This window comes from Staurois parvus, unplaced genomic scaffold, assembly GCF_062004578.1.
Source record: "Staurois parvus isolate SC_StPar_1 unplaced genomic scaffold, SC_StPar_1.0 ptg000152l, whole genome shotgun sequence".
Lineage (NCBI taxonomy): Eukaryota > Metazoa > Chordata > Amphibia > Anura > Ranidae > Staurois > Staurois parvus.
The window spans coordinates 1,996,759-2,013,979 of NW_028317948.1; the positions used below are offsets into that span (position 1 = coordinate 1,996,759).

The 17,221-nt window shown below is 41.7% G+C and overlaps 1 protein-coding gene across 1 annotated transcript in view; it reads left to right on the plus strand.

Moving 5' to 3' along the window:
* Positions 1 to 17,221, plus strand: part of MOSMO (modulator of smoothened) — a 98,109-nt gene that overhangs the window by 72,209 nt on the left and 8,679 nt on the right. The gene's annotated exons all lie outside the window — the stretch shown is intronic.

Genomic DNA, 17,221 nt, shown 5'->3' on the forward strand with positions numbered 1-17,221 from the left:
TTTGCTATTAAACATGTCCAGTAAAAAAATTAAAAAAATCTAATTTTGTCATAAATTTAGGCCAAAATGTATTCTGCTGCATGTCTTTGCTAAGAAAAAAATCCCAATACATGTAAATTAATTGGTTTACGTGAAAGTTATAGCATTTACAAATGGCGATATATATACTAGAATTGTTTTCCACTAGTAATAGTGGCGATTAGCGACTTATAGCTGGACTGCAGCAGGCATTCTGACACTGGAGGGAACTGACTTGGTGTCACTGACATCCCCAGTGACACCAATACCGTGATCAGTGCTAATAAAAAGCACTAACACTGTACTAATGGCACTGGGCAGGAAGGGGTTAACGGGCTATTAAAGGGTTAACTGTGTGCTGTTTTACAGTGTGTTGTGTGTGGTTTACACTGTAAGCACACTGCTTTGTATGGCTCTGCTATGCAGAGCCATACAAAGCAGTGTGCAGTAGCTGACAGGGGAGAGATCTGTGTTATTTATACACAGGTCTCTCCCCCATCTGTAATACTTGGCAATTGCCGGGTGCTATTGGTGAATAACCGGCCGGGAATCGGAGATTGCCAGCTGAGGCCACGAACTGCGGCACGGGTTGGGCGCGCGTGCCCTCTACTTGGAACTGAAAAATCATGTATTTATGCATGATTTTGCGCACCCCTGCTGCCCTGTAGCAGTATTTTGCTATAGGGCGGCACGGAAGTGGTTAAAGAAAACATGAATGAGCAGGCAAAACACATTCCATTTATTTCTTATGGGAAATCTTATTCAACTGTAGGCCATAACGGAATGGCACAATCATAAAACAAAAACAAGTAAACAAATGAAATGACCTCTTTTCAAAAGTCTGCATTCACTTAGTTCTTAAGTTCTGTGTATTGTACTGCCCCCTTTAACAACAATGACAGCATGCAGTCTTTTGTAATAGTTGTCTATGAGGCCCCAAATCATTGCCATTGTTGTGTTGGAAAGTCCAAGAGCGCCCCATTTTCAGCTTTCATGCAGAAGAATACAAATTGTCTGGAAGTATTTTCTGATAACATACTGCAATAATCTTGCCATCCGTTTCATCAAGATTCCCCGTGCCTTTAAAAAACATAAGTGACCCGCCACCATGCTTCAGGGGTCTGGAAATTAAAAAAAAAAAAACACCTACTTGTTCAAGGGACAAAATCTGGGTCCCAATCTACTTGTCCCTCATGACAATCTACTTGTCCTGATAAAAAAATTTTTTTTTAACTAATACACCCAGGGACTAATAGGGAGGGGAGAGACCTTACAGTGTAACCAGCACTGATTGGGTGCTCGTGAGGGAAGGAGAGTGTCATGCTCTCTTAATGATGTTATGTTAGTGCTGCAGACACTAAGGCTTCATGTACACGAGCAGCTGCTAAACTCGAGTTTGGGAGCTTTTGGCATTTTCTTTTGCCAAAGCTCCTAAACTCAACTCCATAAAAGCCTGTGTGTCCATGTACACAGTCTTTTAGCAGGGTTTAAGAGCTGCACCGTTTAGGTGAGGTTAAACCTCCCTCTTCTGAACGCGAAAGAATCGCATTCAGGACAGGAATGTTTTGACCGCCGATAAAGAGTGCCACATTCTTACCACGTTTTGCATTTCCCAGCGGCCGGCAATTATTATTATTATTATACAGTATTTATAAAGCGCCAATAGTTTGCTCAGCGCTGTACATTACAAAGGGGGACAGAACATGTGACAGAACAATACCAATACAATGCAAAACATGAGGGGATTGAGGGCCCTGCTCTTTCGAGCTTACAATCTAGGAGGGAGGGGATAGTGGTACAGGAGGAGAAAGCTGTGGGGGATGGAGTGGTAGGAAGAGTGGAGGAGGTCGGCAAGTTAGCAGGGGGTGGGGTAGGCTTCCCTGAAGAGATGGGTTTTCAGGGTGCGCCTAAAGGAGAGTAGGTGATAATCTGATGGGTTGGGGCAGGGAGTTCCAGAGGATGGGTGACACCCTGGAGAAGTCCTGGAGGCGGGCATGGGAGGAGGAGACCAGGGAACTAGAAAGAAGGAGGTCTTGTGAGGAGCGGAGTGTGCGTGCTGGGCGGTACTTGGATATTAGGTCAGTGATGTACTGTAGTTCGGGGCAGTGTGGTGGACGGCTTTGTACGTCAGTGTTAGGATTTTGAATTTGATCCGTTGCGCAGTCGGAAGCCAGTGGAGGGATTGGCAGAGGGGGGTGGCGGAGATGGAGTGGTTAGAAATGTGAATGACTTTGGCAGCCGTAATCAGGATCGAATGAAGCGGGGATAGCCAGCGGCGAGGCAGGCCAGTGAGGAGGGAGTTGCAGTAGTCGAGTCGTGATATGATGAGGGAGTGGATGAGCTGTTTAGTGTTTTCTGGGGTTAGGAACGTGCGGATTTTGGCGATGTTGCAGAGGTGGAGTCTGCACGAGTTAGTTAAAGATTGGACTTGGGGCTGGAAGGATAGGTTGGAGTCCAGAATGACACCAGAGAGTCATGTACATGAGGCAATCAGAGTTGTCTCATGTACATGAATCCTAACCCTAAGAGTTTAAAGTTTATTTCTAGTTTTCTTAAAGAGGAACTTCACCTTTGCCCATGAATTTTACGTTTCACATGATATTCCACTTACCTTTGATGCACCATGCAGGATGAACACACAATCCCAGTGACTTTTGCATTGTCCCATACCACAAACTTAAATCTCTCATAATCGGGAGTTGACTGTCACTTCCTCATATACACAGCAGGTAGGTCTTGAATATCCAATTCATAATCAAAACCGTGCAGTAGTGTGGCCCCAAAACCTGAGATCTGTGACCTACATATCCCTGGAGGCAATGAGATACTTTGTAAATCATCCCCACCTAGGTGAGGACTCTAGAAATGGGGGTCATGAATGGGGGGGGGGGGGAGTGTTTTCCACAAAAAAGAAAACAGTATTTGCAAATGTGATAAAGTGAAGGGGTGAGTATCTGAGTAGAGGAAGTTGGGTTTATGAGTTAAAGTCCACTTTAACGTTAAATGTGGCCATGACCCATTGCATACTCACCTAACACTTGCTCCAAGGTTGGTCTGATTGTGCAGATTTTCTGATTAGCTGGCTCTTACTTTATTATAGTTTCTGCATAATGGAAGCACTTCTATGACCCCACCCCAGCTGTAGTGAGAACCAAAACTTGTAAATAGACAGAGCCAAGAGTCACTGTTAGAACAATGTAGATACAGTGAAGGAATTAAGTATTTGATCCCCTGCTGATTTCGAATGTTTGCCCACTCACAAAGAAATGATCAGTCTAAAAATCGAATGGTAGGTGTATTGTAACACTGAGAGACAGAATAGCAACAAAAAATTAAAAAGAAATGCATGTCTAACAAAGTATGCACTGATTTGCATGTTCATGCGTGAAATAAGTATTTGATCCTCTATCATTCAGCAGGATTTCTGGCTACCAGGTGTCTTTCATACAGGTAACAAGCTGAGAATTAGAAGCAGTCTCTCAAAGGGAGTGCTGATAATCTCATTTTGTTACCTGTATAAAAGACACCTGTCCACAGGAGCAATCAAACAATAAGATTCCAAACTCTCCACCATGCAAAGACAGAAAAGCTGTTCAAGGATGTCAGGGACAAGATTGTAGACCTACACAAGGCTGGACTGGGCTACCAAACGATCGCCTACCAGCTTGGTGAGAAGGTGACAACAGTTGGTGCAAAAGGAAGAAATACCAAACAACTGTCAGTCTCCCTAGGTCTGGTGCACCATGCAAGATCTCACCTCGTGGAGTGTCAATGATCATGAGAACAGTGAGGAATCATCCCATAACTACACGTGAGGATCTTGTCAGTGATCTCCAGGCAGCTGGGACCACAGTCACCAAGAAAACAATTGGTAACACACTACACTGACAAGGATTGAAATCCTGCAGTGCCCGCAAGGTCCCTCTGCTCAAGAAAACACATGTCCAGGCTTGACTGATGTTTGCCACTGAACATCTGAATGATGCAGAGGAGGACTGGTTGAAAGTGTTGTGGTCAGATGAGACCAAAATTGAGCTCTTTGGCATCAACTCAACTCGCTGTGTTTGGAGGAATAGGAATGCTGCCTATGACTCCCAAGAACACTATTCCAACTGTCAAACATGGTGGTGGAAACATTCTGCTTTGGGGGCGTTTTTCTGCTAAGGGGACAGGACAACTGCACTGCATCAAAGGGGTGATGGAAGGGGCAATGTACTGTCAAATCTTGGATGAGAACCTTCTTCCCTCAGCCAGGGCATTGAAAATGGGTCATGGATGGGTGTTCCAGCATGACAATGACCCAAAACACATGGGCAAGGCAACAAAGGAGTGGCTCAAGAAGAAGCACATTAAGGTCCTGGAGTGGCCTAGCCAGTCTCCAGACCTTAATCTGATTGAAAATCTGTGGAGGGAGCTGAAAGTTCGAGTTGCCAAACGTGAGCCACCAAACCTTAATGACTTGGAGAGGATCTGCCAAGAGGAGTGGGTCAAAATCCCTCCTGAGATGTGTGCAAACCTGGTGGCCAACTACATCTGACTTCTATGATTGCCAACAAGGGATTTGCCACCAAGTACTAAGTCATGTGTTTTGAAGGGGATCAAATACTTATTTCCCTCATGAACATGCAAATCAGTACATAAATTGTTAGACATTAATTTCTTTTGAATTTTTTGTTGCTATTCTGTCTCTCAGTGTTACAATACTCCTACCATTCGATTTTTGGACTGATCATTTCTTTGTGAGTGGGCAAACATTCAAAATCAGCAAGGGATCAAATACTTATTTCCTTCACTGTAAATAAGACCTCTTCCATGTTGGAGTAAATGTTTGATTGTGCAGTATGGGAAATTATTGCATCTCATTTTTGAGACCGTGCTGCAACAAAATTTTCCTCTGGAACTGATATTTCTCCAGATATCCTCTCCGTCTGTAAAACTCTGCCATTTTGCAGTGGCAGAAAGCGTTGTGACACATTCAAATACACCTTACAAATGCGTTCATGAATTTATTACAGTTGCATCATTTATCATACTACCACAAGACAGTTTTCTAATGAGTATCTATGAACCTCTTTATGAATTCCAAGGTTGATCTGGAGTCTGAGTGGTGCCAGGCGGGTTGCGCTCTGAATAACTATGTGTTTGGTATTAACGTTCAATGCTGAAGAGTACTGGGGCAGTTGGCGGAGACGGAATACTTGCACTAAAAGCACAGTTGCCCTTTTATCCCTTTTTATTGTTAATATCTAGCAGAAATACCCTACAATACAAAATTCCAATGATACTTTGTGGCTGTTAGAATGTCTATCTTGTTTTCCCATTGTTACAGAAAATCGAGCCAGTCTCAAAATAGCTGTATATCGATTACTATAAGAAACATTTGGTGCTCCTAATACAATTAGGCCACATGCTTCCAGAGAGAAGTGCAGAATGAATTGCTGAAGGTTCTAATAAAGTTAGTATGTTTACGTAACAACTGTTATGTGTGAATTTTGCATATTTATATTTTTCCCAGTTATGTAGTTCCAACATTTTCTACTGCAGATTAGAAGGGCATTAAACTATTCATTTGCATCTATGCCATTGAGATAGCTTTACTCTGCTGACTTTTTCAATACAAATCATCTATAAAGCAAAATAATTAAAGCAGAGCATATCTAACACATTGATGGTCAATTTTTTTGGTAAGAGGGCCCAACGTTTGGCCTCCCAACTTCGTAAAAGGGCTGAACATAACAATTTGTCAATTTTCAATGTAAGAGACAGCAGACACACAACAGGATATAGTCATAGACTGTGGACATAATGTAATAGATGCTCAGAAACTGTGGAGATGATACAAGAGATGTGAACAAGTAGGTTCTATGCCCAGAGATAATCTCCATGGAGGTGGAATGTCTGTGCTCTGGCTGTGTCTTCCCAGCACAGATACAACTGAATAGTGAGGATTGGTATAGCCGGCACTCATCTTCCTGAATAGTAAACTTTATTGATCGAGTAAAATGTGCATATAAAATGGCTTACGCGTTTCGGCATCAAGCCTTCATTATAGCTATATGCAATGACACAGGCTATGAATAAGGCTTATTGTCTAAACGCGTAAGCCAGTTTATGTGCACATTTTACTCAATAAAGACTACTATTCGGGAAGGCAAGTGTCGGTTATACCAATGCTCATTATTCATGATACAAGAGATGGTTGGAGACTGTGGAGATGATACAAGAGATGGTCGGAGACTGTGGAGATGATACAAGAGATGGTCGGAGAGTGCTGATAAAGTACAGGAGATGGTCAGAAACTGTGGACATGATTCAAAAGATGGTCCAAGATTGTGGACCTGATACAAGAGATGGTCAGAGACTGCAGACAAGATATGAAATGGTCAGAAACTACGTACATGCTGCAGGAGACTCAGGACCGTGAACATGCTATAGGAGTTGTCGGAGACTGAACTCATGCTTCAGGAGACATATTACATGAGACTTCTGGAAATTATTGCAGCAATAGGGAAACACAGATTACCACCTGTAAGGTCCAAATGCCAAAGGGCTGCAGGTTGGGCAACTGAACTCTTTAGAGTCTGCTGTGGGGTAGGAGCCAATGACTATCAGCTAGGAAAAATGTAGCTAAGCCAATCTACTCTCCCCCCTCAGGCATTGCATGGTTTTGAAGTTTGACCACAAATGGTGGGGTCAAACTGTTTTCATGCCTGCACCTTTACATGCATGGGAGTAAAACATACCTGTCACTCACTATTTGTTTACCTTGTCGAGTGGAGATCTGAGGAACCAGGCATTTTGAGGATATCTAAACATTCTTCATATGGTGTGGCATTTGTTTCTTGTCTGCAAGCCAAAAATTGGCATGTTTCAAATACTGGTAGACTCCAAAGTTCAATTGAGGACTTGGCTTTTATTTAAGGAATATGCTCATCTAAGGCTAGGCTCACACCTATGTAGTTTGCGTTTCTTCCATTTCTGCAGTGCTTTTTGTATTTGTGCACATGCGTTTTTGACACGGTTTGCGGGGTTTTTTCTCTTTTGGCCAATTTATTACTGGGATTAAAAATGCAAACCGCATCAAAAACACACACAAAACGTAGCACTTGCATTTTATATGCGGTTCCATTGAAGTCTGTTGGACTAAAAACTGCTGTGGGAAAAGAAGTCCCTGACCCTTTCCAAAAAATGCCCCTTTAAAAAACACATAGATGTGAACGTAATCCATAGCAAATCATGATAAATGGCATGCACTGCGTTCCTGCAAAATGTATTAAAAAAACACACAGGTGTGAGCTGGCCTAAATGTGGGGTTTATGTTGTAGACAGTTTTGGGACATAGATTTTATTTCTATCATGGGTGTAACCTGCATGGCATTTGCCCTTCGTTAGTCCAAAAAAAATATTAGACCAACTGATTACTACAGAAATTGGCCCTATGTGTGCACATGTGTATGACAGTAATAGGAATATCCTTTATCATGCTTCAAGGGCAGGTAAAAGTGTGATTGTTTCAATGTCTGCTATATTTACTGGTGCAAAGAAAGTAAATAAAGTATACATAAAGCTGAAAGTTTGCTTTCCATTTTGAATAAAACTTTTTTTTCCCATCTATGCCCTATTGGGGAGATTTCCCTTCAGTGCCTGTTGTGTAGACACAAAAGGAAGTGAGAAAAAATCTTTCCAAAGTGAGGGAAATCCCCTATTGTCTCCGGAGAAGGTGTCCCTACTGTTAGATTTTTCCTGTTGGTGGCAACTCAAAATTTTGGTTTCTCCATCACTAGGACAAATCAAGTGTATCTCCCTAAAAAGGACACAGAGAGCATTAAAAACCTGACTGGAGTTCTAATCATTCTCAACTCCATCCAAAACTAAAATAAAAGTTTGTGCTTTAGGTATACTTTAACGCAAGCCTTCTATGCAAAGTAAAAGAATATGGCTTAGCTTACACTGTCTCCGGGCAAATTTCCACAAGAATACACTCCAACCCATTGCAGGGGCATATTCCTATGGGATTTCAAGTGCCTAGGTATCCCATGAGGCACTGTGACATCACCTGTATCCTCACGGTAGCATCAGAGGTCGGGGCAAGATGTGTGTGCGTTTTTTTGGGTTTTTTTCTTAAACAGTGGCTTTATTTTTAAATTGCCTTTGCGGCCAATTTGACTTTGGGGAATAGGGCACTGTCAAAAAAGTAGACCTTTCTTTTTCATGAAAGGTTCTTTCTAAGTACTTGGTGATCAAGTTAGGTCACTACCAAAATTAAATTACGGAAGTAGAAGTTTCATTAACAATCCAGTCCACTCAGGGAGCCCCATGATTGATGGCATGCCATGCCCCATCGATCTGCCAATCTGTGGTTAGCAGGCTATCTTGATCAGTCTAAAGTGCTATAAAAATGCTTTGCTAGTTGACCGTGCTGACAAAGAGCTATAAATCTGAAAACCTTTTACTAATGCTATTGGTTGGAATAGTAATACGTTCACAGCTCTTATGCACTAATACAGATGAAGTGGAATACTAAACAAATTGTTATTATTTTTTTTGGAATAAGTTGGAGTTAGAATCTGTAAGTTTTTTATTTCTGCATGCTTCTGGTCCCAGTGACAGTAGAAAAAAGGACACAAATGGCAAAAATAACACTTTTTAAGTAGAATGGGGAAGTCATGAGACAGTGGTCAAATGGACAGTTGAGGGAATAGATCCCCAATGTGGAGACTACCCTGAAAACTAACCTAAAGATGTTCCTCCAATTAGCTGACTTCAAAGATGTTTGCAATGCACCTCCCTACCCTTTTCCACTGCCTTAAAGCCAAGCTTCAGTCCACAATAGAAAAAAATTTAATTAGGTACCCCTCATACCTTTTCCCAAAATTTTAATTCATTTACTGCTTGTTTAGATAAGGGGGTGCAGTGCAGAGAAATATTTACTTTATTCATCACTGACACGACAGCCACCAATCTTCCTCGCTGTTGTTCCAACCCCTGAATTTGAGCAGGTCCTCAATGCCATTGCATACAATGCAGAACCAATGGTGGCAACTGATCTTGCATTTTACGTAATGATGTTGGCGAAGACATCCCTATACAGCTTGAAGCAAGATATGGTTTCCTGGGTCATGTCTAGGAAACAAGTCTGGGAATGAGGAATAAGGTAAGTAATTCTCTGACTTACACTTCCCTGGTCGAACAACCAGTAATTCATGATTACTGTCTATGAGCACATTCAGCATGTATTGATTTACAAGACAGAGTTTTACAAAGTATTTAAAGCGGTTGTAAAGGCTGAAGGCTTTTTACCTTCATGCATTTTATACATGAAGATAAACAATCTTCAGTGTGCAACTTCACCTCTACCTTCCCCAATACTTACTGGACTCTGATCATGATCCAGCACTGTGCACCAGAGCCTTGGCTCTCCCGGGTCTCTCCCTCATCATTTGCTGAGACTGAGCAGCAGGAGCATTGTCAATCACAGCCAGTGAGGTCGGATTGGGGGGCGGAGCCATGCTGCTCTCTGTATGTCTTATTTGAACAGTCTCCTTTCATGCTAGTGCGGCATGTCTGCTGGCCATCTCTTTCTACAACCTACTGCATTCCCTGCATGTTTTGCAGCTTCTTAGAAACTGAAAATAAACAGCAGAGGACTACATATCCCATGGTATCTTGCAATCAGTGATTCCTGTACTGACTCCACCTCCTGAAACCCCTCCTCTCAGCACCTCTGTAGGTCAAAAGGCAGACTCTGTAAAATGTGACACAGCAGTGCCTAAAGCTGATACAAAACAGCATGTCCATGCTGACAGGAGAGAGACCTGCTGACAGGAGAGAGACCTGCGTTGTTTACACAGAAGTCTCTCCTGTCAGCATGGACATGCTGTTTTGTATCTCTGCACAGCATGTCTCTCCAATAAAACACACACAGTTAACCCTTTAATCGCCCTAAATGTTAATCCCTTCCTGCCTAGTGTCATTAATGCAGTGTCAGTGCTTTTTATTAGTACTGAGCACTGTATTAGTGTCACTGGGGATGTCGGTAACACCATGTCAGTTCTTCCCAGTGTCATTAGTACAGTGTCACTGGGGATGTCATTGGCAGTTAACTCCCACCTATTATCCGATTGCCAGACGCAGTCCCGCCACAGGTTGCTGATCACCGCCATTACTAGTATAAAGAAAACAAAAATTCCAGTATATATACCGCCATTTATAAATGCTATAACTTTCACGTAAACCAATTGATTTACACGTGTTGGGATTTTTTTTTTTTTTAGCAAAGACGTAGCAGAAAACATTTTGGCCTAAATTTGAAGAAATTAGATTTGTAAAAAAATTTTTTATTGGATATGTTTTACAGCAAAGGTCAAAAATAGTTTTTTTTAAAAAATTGTAGGTCTTTTTTTGTTTATAGTGCAAAAAAAAAAAAAACGCACAGGCAATCGAGTACCAATGAGGGGAAAGCTCTATTTGTGGTGGAAAAAAATGACAAATTTAATCTAAGTACAGCGTTGCATGACCGCGCAATTGTCAGTTAAAGCAATGCAGTGCCGTATCGCAAAAAATGGCGTGGTCAGGAAGGGGGGTAAATCCTCCGGAGGGCAAGTGGTTAAAATAGTTTTTTTTTTAATGTATATATTCTGGCTTTTTTATCAGTTGCTATGAGATAACCAATTTATGTCTGAAATCACTGAACAGTATAAAAGCAATGTTCTTTTAACTGACCTGGGGACTTTGTGTCAGTGTTGTCTGTGAGAGGACAATGAAAAGCTTTATTCATTAGTCTCACTGAAGAGAATCGCACTAATCACATTTGGGCAAGCCTTGACTTGCTTCTTCCTGATCCATGAAATAGCAACATACTGGCAAACATCTGTGCATTCAAGCAGATAACCTATTAGCCTCTCTCAGAGTCCTTTAATGGCTTTTGATGCTCTGCCAAGACTCCTTTGGTAATAAACATACAGGCATTCAGCAATGTAAAAGTTTCATGTATTTTAATATTGATATTATTTACTTATGGCACTTATGAGGGATAAACCTTGTGCACACGGCCAAAAAAGGCTCTTCAGGGTCATTTTTCTTCTTGTTTTTCTTTTTTTTTGGTCTCTGAACGCAGCTCCGTTTTCAGCCAATGTGACCATGCACATTATGGTGTTTTTAGATTTGTATTTGAGCAACATTCAGAGGCATAAAAATGTCCCAAGTCTGCATTTGAAGAGGAGCTTACTGGCATAATTTACACACCTACTTGCGTAATTTTTTTTTTTTTAGTAGCTAGAATACATGAATATTCTAAAAATAAAATAGGTTTTTGTAAAGAAAAAGAATAAACGGGTGGCGCACACATCTAGTGCATTATCCAAGGTTTATTCAAAGGTATAAAAGACAAAAACATACTCACAGACGAAGCATGTATAAAATGCTTTTGCATTAAGAAGATGGCCACAACGGCAAGCAAGGTGTTCCAACGGTCAGTGCAGGCAAATGACTGACGCGTTTCGAGGACGAGTCCCTTTCCTCAGAGCTACTGACCAGCCTGGCTGTGATATATTGGTTGGCTCTGAGGAAGAGGTTGTGTCCTCGCAACGCGTTAGCCAGTTGGTCATCCAGGGTTCCATTGTATGGACTCAGATGTTGTTTGGATCATACATCTTGTTTAGTTTGACATGCCTGTGTTATTATGGCCATTGTGAGTATGATACCTATTTTTGTTTCTTTAATAAATTATTTTAAAGGATAATGCACTAGGTCGGTGCGCCCTTTTTCTGTTTCTCCATTTGTATCCAGTTTATTCGGACCACCCCGGTCTGTTGAGGGCAGCAAGCAGTGCATATTCCAGAACATTCCTATTGGGTCTACTGAGTCCTTTCCTAGCGCAGGAGTAAAGTGTTTGTTGTGTTGGCTGTGATATATGTCTATGACCAGCAGCCACTGGTAGTCCATGGCCTGAAGGATGGAAGTCACTGCTTTATCATGTGGACAACACCCTCCTTGCTGCAGTGCTGTTCCTGATCCCTTTCACGTGTTTGTCTGTGCTCACCTATGGGCCAGAGGTCCAGACAGAGGGTCAGGGGTTTCACATCCTCTTAGAGTAGAAAGGAAACGCCTCTACAAGCTTTAACCAGTGCTCTGCTGAAGCCACAAGACTTCTGATGAGAAAAGATATTTAGCAGATTATATTTACTAAAATAATTGCATTTCCATGTTGTGTGTACTGTGGGAGACCAGATATAGTGAATGCAGGGTCCTGGGTTTAGTAACACTTTAAAACCCACAATAGTAAAATCAGTCTTTATATGCAGGAAGCATGCTTGTTATCACTGTGGAACCTAAGGGGTTAATCTTGTGCCTTGTGTAAAAAGGCTGTTTGATCCTGTCTTCTCTGATCCGCCCCTTCTTTTGTTGTCCCTAATCCATCTGCCATAGTTCGAGCAACAGTGACAAGTCTGCACATGCTCTGTTTGGAGTGTATTGCTAGTTTTTTTTTAGGGGGGTTTCTTTTGGGGGGGAGGGGGATGTGAGGTGCATGTGATCGGCACTGGGCCAATCAGCGCTGTCCAGACAGAGGGTCAGGGGTTATTTAGCCTCATAGGACAGTCGGGACGGTAAGAGCTTTTTCTTGGAGCTATAATGAAGGGGGGAAAAAGCTGGTAATTGCATTTTCATTCTTCCTGCCACAGAAGGAAATAGAGGGATGGGGTCACCCAGTGACATTACCCAGTGACCCCGCCTCTTAGTTTCCTTTAGTGGCGGGGAGAATGACAACTCCTTCTTGGAGCTATAGTGCAGGGGAAAAAAAGATGGTAATTACATTTAAAAACCATCAGTGACATATAGGGGCAGCCAGTGAGGGAGCCTGAGTGTATACACTTCTCCCTCACTATAAACACTGCTCCTCTCCTGCCCCCCTCCTTGCACACACTAACCCACCTCGTATAAAGTGGACCTGTCACTCATATGCTATTACATAGGGGACTATTGGTCCCCTATGCGACAGCAATAAAATCATAAGTTAATAAAATAAATAAAAATACAGATTAAAGTAAAAAACAAATTTGAGCCTCTCCACCCCCACATACGCAGACATTTCAGTTTTGGTTTTTGGCCACGTGCATTCTGAATTTTTGGTATCGGTTTCAGCACCAGAATTTTCAATTCAGTGCATCACTAGTATTTAGCAATTTATATTTAGTAAAATAATTGGCTTTTCACGTTCTGTGTACTTTGGAAGATTGGATATAGTGAATGCAGGGTCATTGATTTAGTAACACTTTAACTGTATCTGAGCTCCAAAAACTGTAAACACTATTTAGTTAATTTGTAATTTTCAAATCACACTCACCCATCCATGTCTCCATGCTTTATTTTGTTGAGAGATCACTTTGAAAAGCATTTTTTGCATCTCTAGCCATGGCCGTCTTGAGGAAGGGCAGATAATTCATGTAGCATTTACTTCATGAAATCCATTTGCCCTTAGCTCAGGCAGGCAGGAAGGTGTGCTTAGCTGAGAAAGCCCCTCCTCTAGATGAAAGAAAACAAAATGGCCCTGAAGATTCCTGGAATGTATGAAATCATTTTGGCCTTGGCCAGGAACCAAGAAACAACTGAAGAAATACAAAACAAATATGTTTAAAACAAGTAATAAACCTTTCTGTCAGTTTACTAATGTTAGCAGCATAAGGATTAAAAATGGCTAATGTTGATTGAGAGGGTTTACTTCTGTTTTAAGTGATCCTATAAGCAAAGGGAAAGGTACAAGTGTGTTTAAAGCAGAGTTCCACCCAAAAATGGAAGCTCTGCTTTTCTGCCTTCTCCCCCCCTTCGCTGCCACATTTGGCACCTTTTGGAGGGGAGGGGGAGCAAGTACCTGGTTTTGACAGGTTCGGCACCCCGTGCAGCCGTCTGGGACACTTCTGAGGTCCCAGGGGACTGTGGCCCATTTACAAAGCACAGCACACTTTGCACATGCACAGTATGAAATCAGTGGTGAAGCCTCAAGGCTTCAATGCCGGTTTCCCTTAGTCAAGAAGGTGGCACCAGCACCTGCCAGCTGATTGAAGAATCTGCTATGGGTGAGGACACCGCTGGATGCATGGACAGGTAAGTGCTCCACTATTAAATGTCTGCAGATTCAGAAGAGCTGATTCTTCAGTCGGCAGAATCAAGGGAAGAATCTGAGTGGTTGTTGGAAACCATGAATGTGTCAAGTGTGTTAAGGGGCATTGCTATCCCAATGAATGGGGTGCCTTAACACACAATAATGCATGGGTTAGCACACGTGTTAAACACAATTTAAAGTCTGAATGGACCCTTAGAGGAAAAGTTAAGATCTCCAAAAAATTAATCTGCCTCGACCTCTGGAGCGACAATGAACACTATAAAAAAAGGAAGAGTATTAATGTCCCAAGTGGGGTCACAGACAGCAATAAAAACCTGCAAGATGTTCAAATGGTTGTCTGTTCAAACAAAAGAACCCAAAGTAACATTTGCTTCAGGTTTATGAGGAATTTGTTTGGGCTCACTACAAAGCCTACTTACTGAATGGCATTTATAAAGCCTACACTCTGGCGGATATCTGTCATTTTGCTGATAAAAAAATCATTACATTGTCTAGATATGTAATGGTGAAATTCTGATGAGGCCTAAGTGCATCATCTATCATTCTTTTAAGAGTAGTCAAAGACTCCTAAAAAGACAACCCCTAAGGGGTAAAAATGACTTTAACTACTTGCCGCCCGGCTTATAGTAATATGACGGCCGGGCAAACCTCTCGTCCCTCCGGTAGGGCGTCATATGACGTCCTTCCTGGATCGCGGTTTGCTTGTGCCCGCAGGGCCGTGCTGTGGCGAGATCTGTCACTGGCTGTGTACCTCGGACACGGCCGATGACAGATCTGTGTACCGGCCCCGTTGCCAGTACCATGTGACCTGCTGTGACCAATCACAACAGGTCACAGGACAGTTGTATACAATGGATGGCTTCCTTTCATGTTATCCATTGTATACAAGTGTGTCTAGCTGTAAATGAATACAGTGATCACATGCACAGGCTGGGCCAGTCACAGTCCATCTGTGTTGTGCTTATCTGTGGCTAATCACAACAAAAAAACCTGAATTAACTGATTTCATTCAGTTAAATGCTTATAGCAAAGACATTTTTTGCTATAAGCAATCAAATTGTGTAAAAAAAAAAAAAAATACTAATCACTTTCCCAAAGTAGTACAATGTTACTATGGTAACATTATACTGCTTTAGTCATTGTGTAATATGAAAAAAAATAATCTTAAAGAGAAAAAAATTTAATCAATTTTTTTTTTTTTTCGTACGGTCACCAGTCATTGTCCTTGATCACCACCACACCAGTTATATGCTGACACTGTACTGCACTGGTGACAGTATGTAAAAAACAAATTATGAAATTTTTTTTTATTTCATCATTTTCTAAAAAATTATGACTTCAAAAAACTCGCCATGCCTCTTATGAAATACGTCGGACTGTCTACTTTGCAAAAAGGGGTCATTTGGGGGATATCTGTACTGTTCTGGCATTTTTGGGCCTCAAGAAATTAGATTAGCTGTCAGTACTTTAGGATTGATTCATTTTCAGATATTTCCCATAGTTTGTGAACTCTATATCTTTCCTACAGACTAAATAATAAACACTGATTTGGGTTATTTACACAAAAGAAATGTAGTAGAATACATCTTGGCCTAAATTTATGAAGAACAATTTATTTGTAAACTTATAACAGAAACAAAGAAACGTGTGTTTTTTTCAAAATGTTCACTCTTGTTGTGTTAATTTAGCAAAAAATAAAAAACCCCAGTGGTGATTAAATACCGCCGAAAGAAAGTTTTGTGACTAAAATGATAAAATTTTAGTTTGGGTACAGTGTTGCATGACTGCGCAATTGTCATTCAAAGTGTGAGAGCGCTGAAACCTGAAAATTGGCCTGGGCAGGAAGGGGGTAAAAGTGCCCGGTATTGAAGTGCCTAAAGTGTCAAAGTTCCAACAGCTCATGATGACATCATGGGTGGTTATTTTTTTCAGATAGTAGTCTCTCAATTCATCCACACTTAGCCCTGGTTCACATATATGCGGCCGTGCGGGACGCGTTTTGCGCGGACACAAGAGCCCATTCATTTGAATGGATTCCCATGCCCCATGACACGCAGGGAAGAACTCCCTGCACTTCTCGGTTCCCAGTATGGCTGCGTTTTCAAGTGCGGGCAGCGTTCCATTATAACTAATGGCATCGGGGGGTCCGCATTGCTCTGTGCGAATGGTGCGGCTGCATGGATTTTTGAGCGGATCCGCAGCGGCACCACCTGCACATATGTGAACCAAGCCTTAATGTGGGATAAATGCCAAACTTTGAAAGTTGTTACAGAATATTATTGAATGATCTGGCTTGGGAATCATTACTATGGGGCTACACTACTCACTTTCGGACCCCTCTATAATCCTAAGGTCTAGAATTCTTTTAACCTCCTCTTATGGTTACCCATCTATGGGCTTCAGGAAGGTGTACGCTTACTTTGGTATCTGTAACAATCTTATATTTAATTATATCAGTGCAGCCTGACAACTCTGAAAATGCACCTCACATTTGCCAAGAGTGCCCCTTTCAAGTATTAACTAAATTCATATATAAAATCTGCTCTAGCACCCGAGCTTTGTTTGTCAATGGAAATCCTGAGCTTTGTTTGTCAATGGAATGAAGATGCAAGAGGCTTGTGACGTGCAAGAACCTGTTTGATGCATGAGTCCTTTTTGAGCAGATCTCAGCTGGCCTACTAATAGTACAATTAGTGCTGTAGCTGAGAAAAAGATTTAAGGACCAATAAAATTACAATAAGAATTGGAACCCCTGTTAGGTTTTTATTGCAGTCATTATCTTTGCTAGGGGAAGTCACTCTGTCTTTGTCCTGGTGACCAATATCACTTGGACTGCAAGTGAGGGAAAATGTGGGGGCGTCTGTACCAGGGAGGACTGTCAGAAGCAGTTTACTTCGCTTTGGAGATGTGTGCTCTCATTCCCTGTTGTATCTACAGGACACGGGGCAATGGGAACACTTTTGAACGGGTCACAGATAGCAAAAAAAAAAAAAAAAGAAAACAGACTATTTTACTCATTCCCTTTTCTATCTAAAATGGGCAAAAATTAGGTTTTGTTTTAGAGAAACAATGAGTGAAACCCTA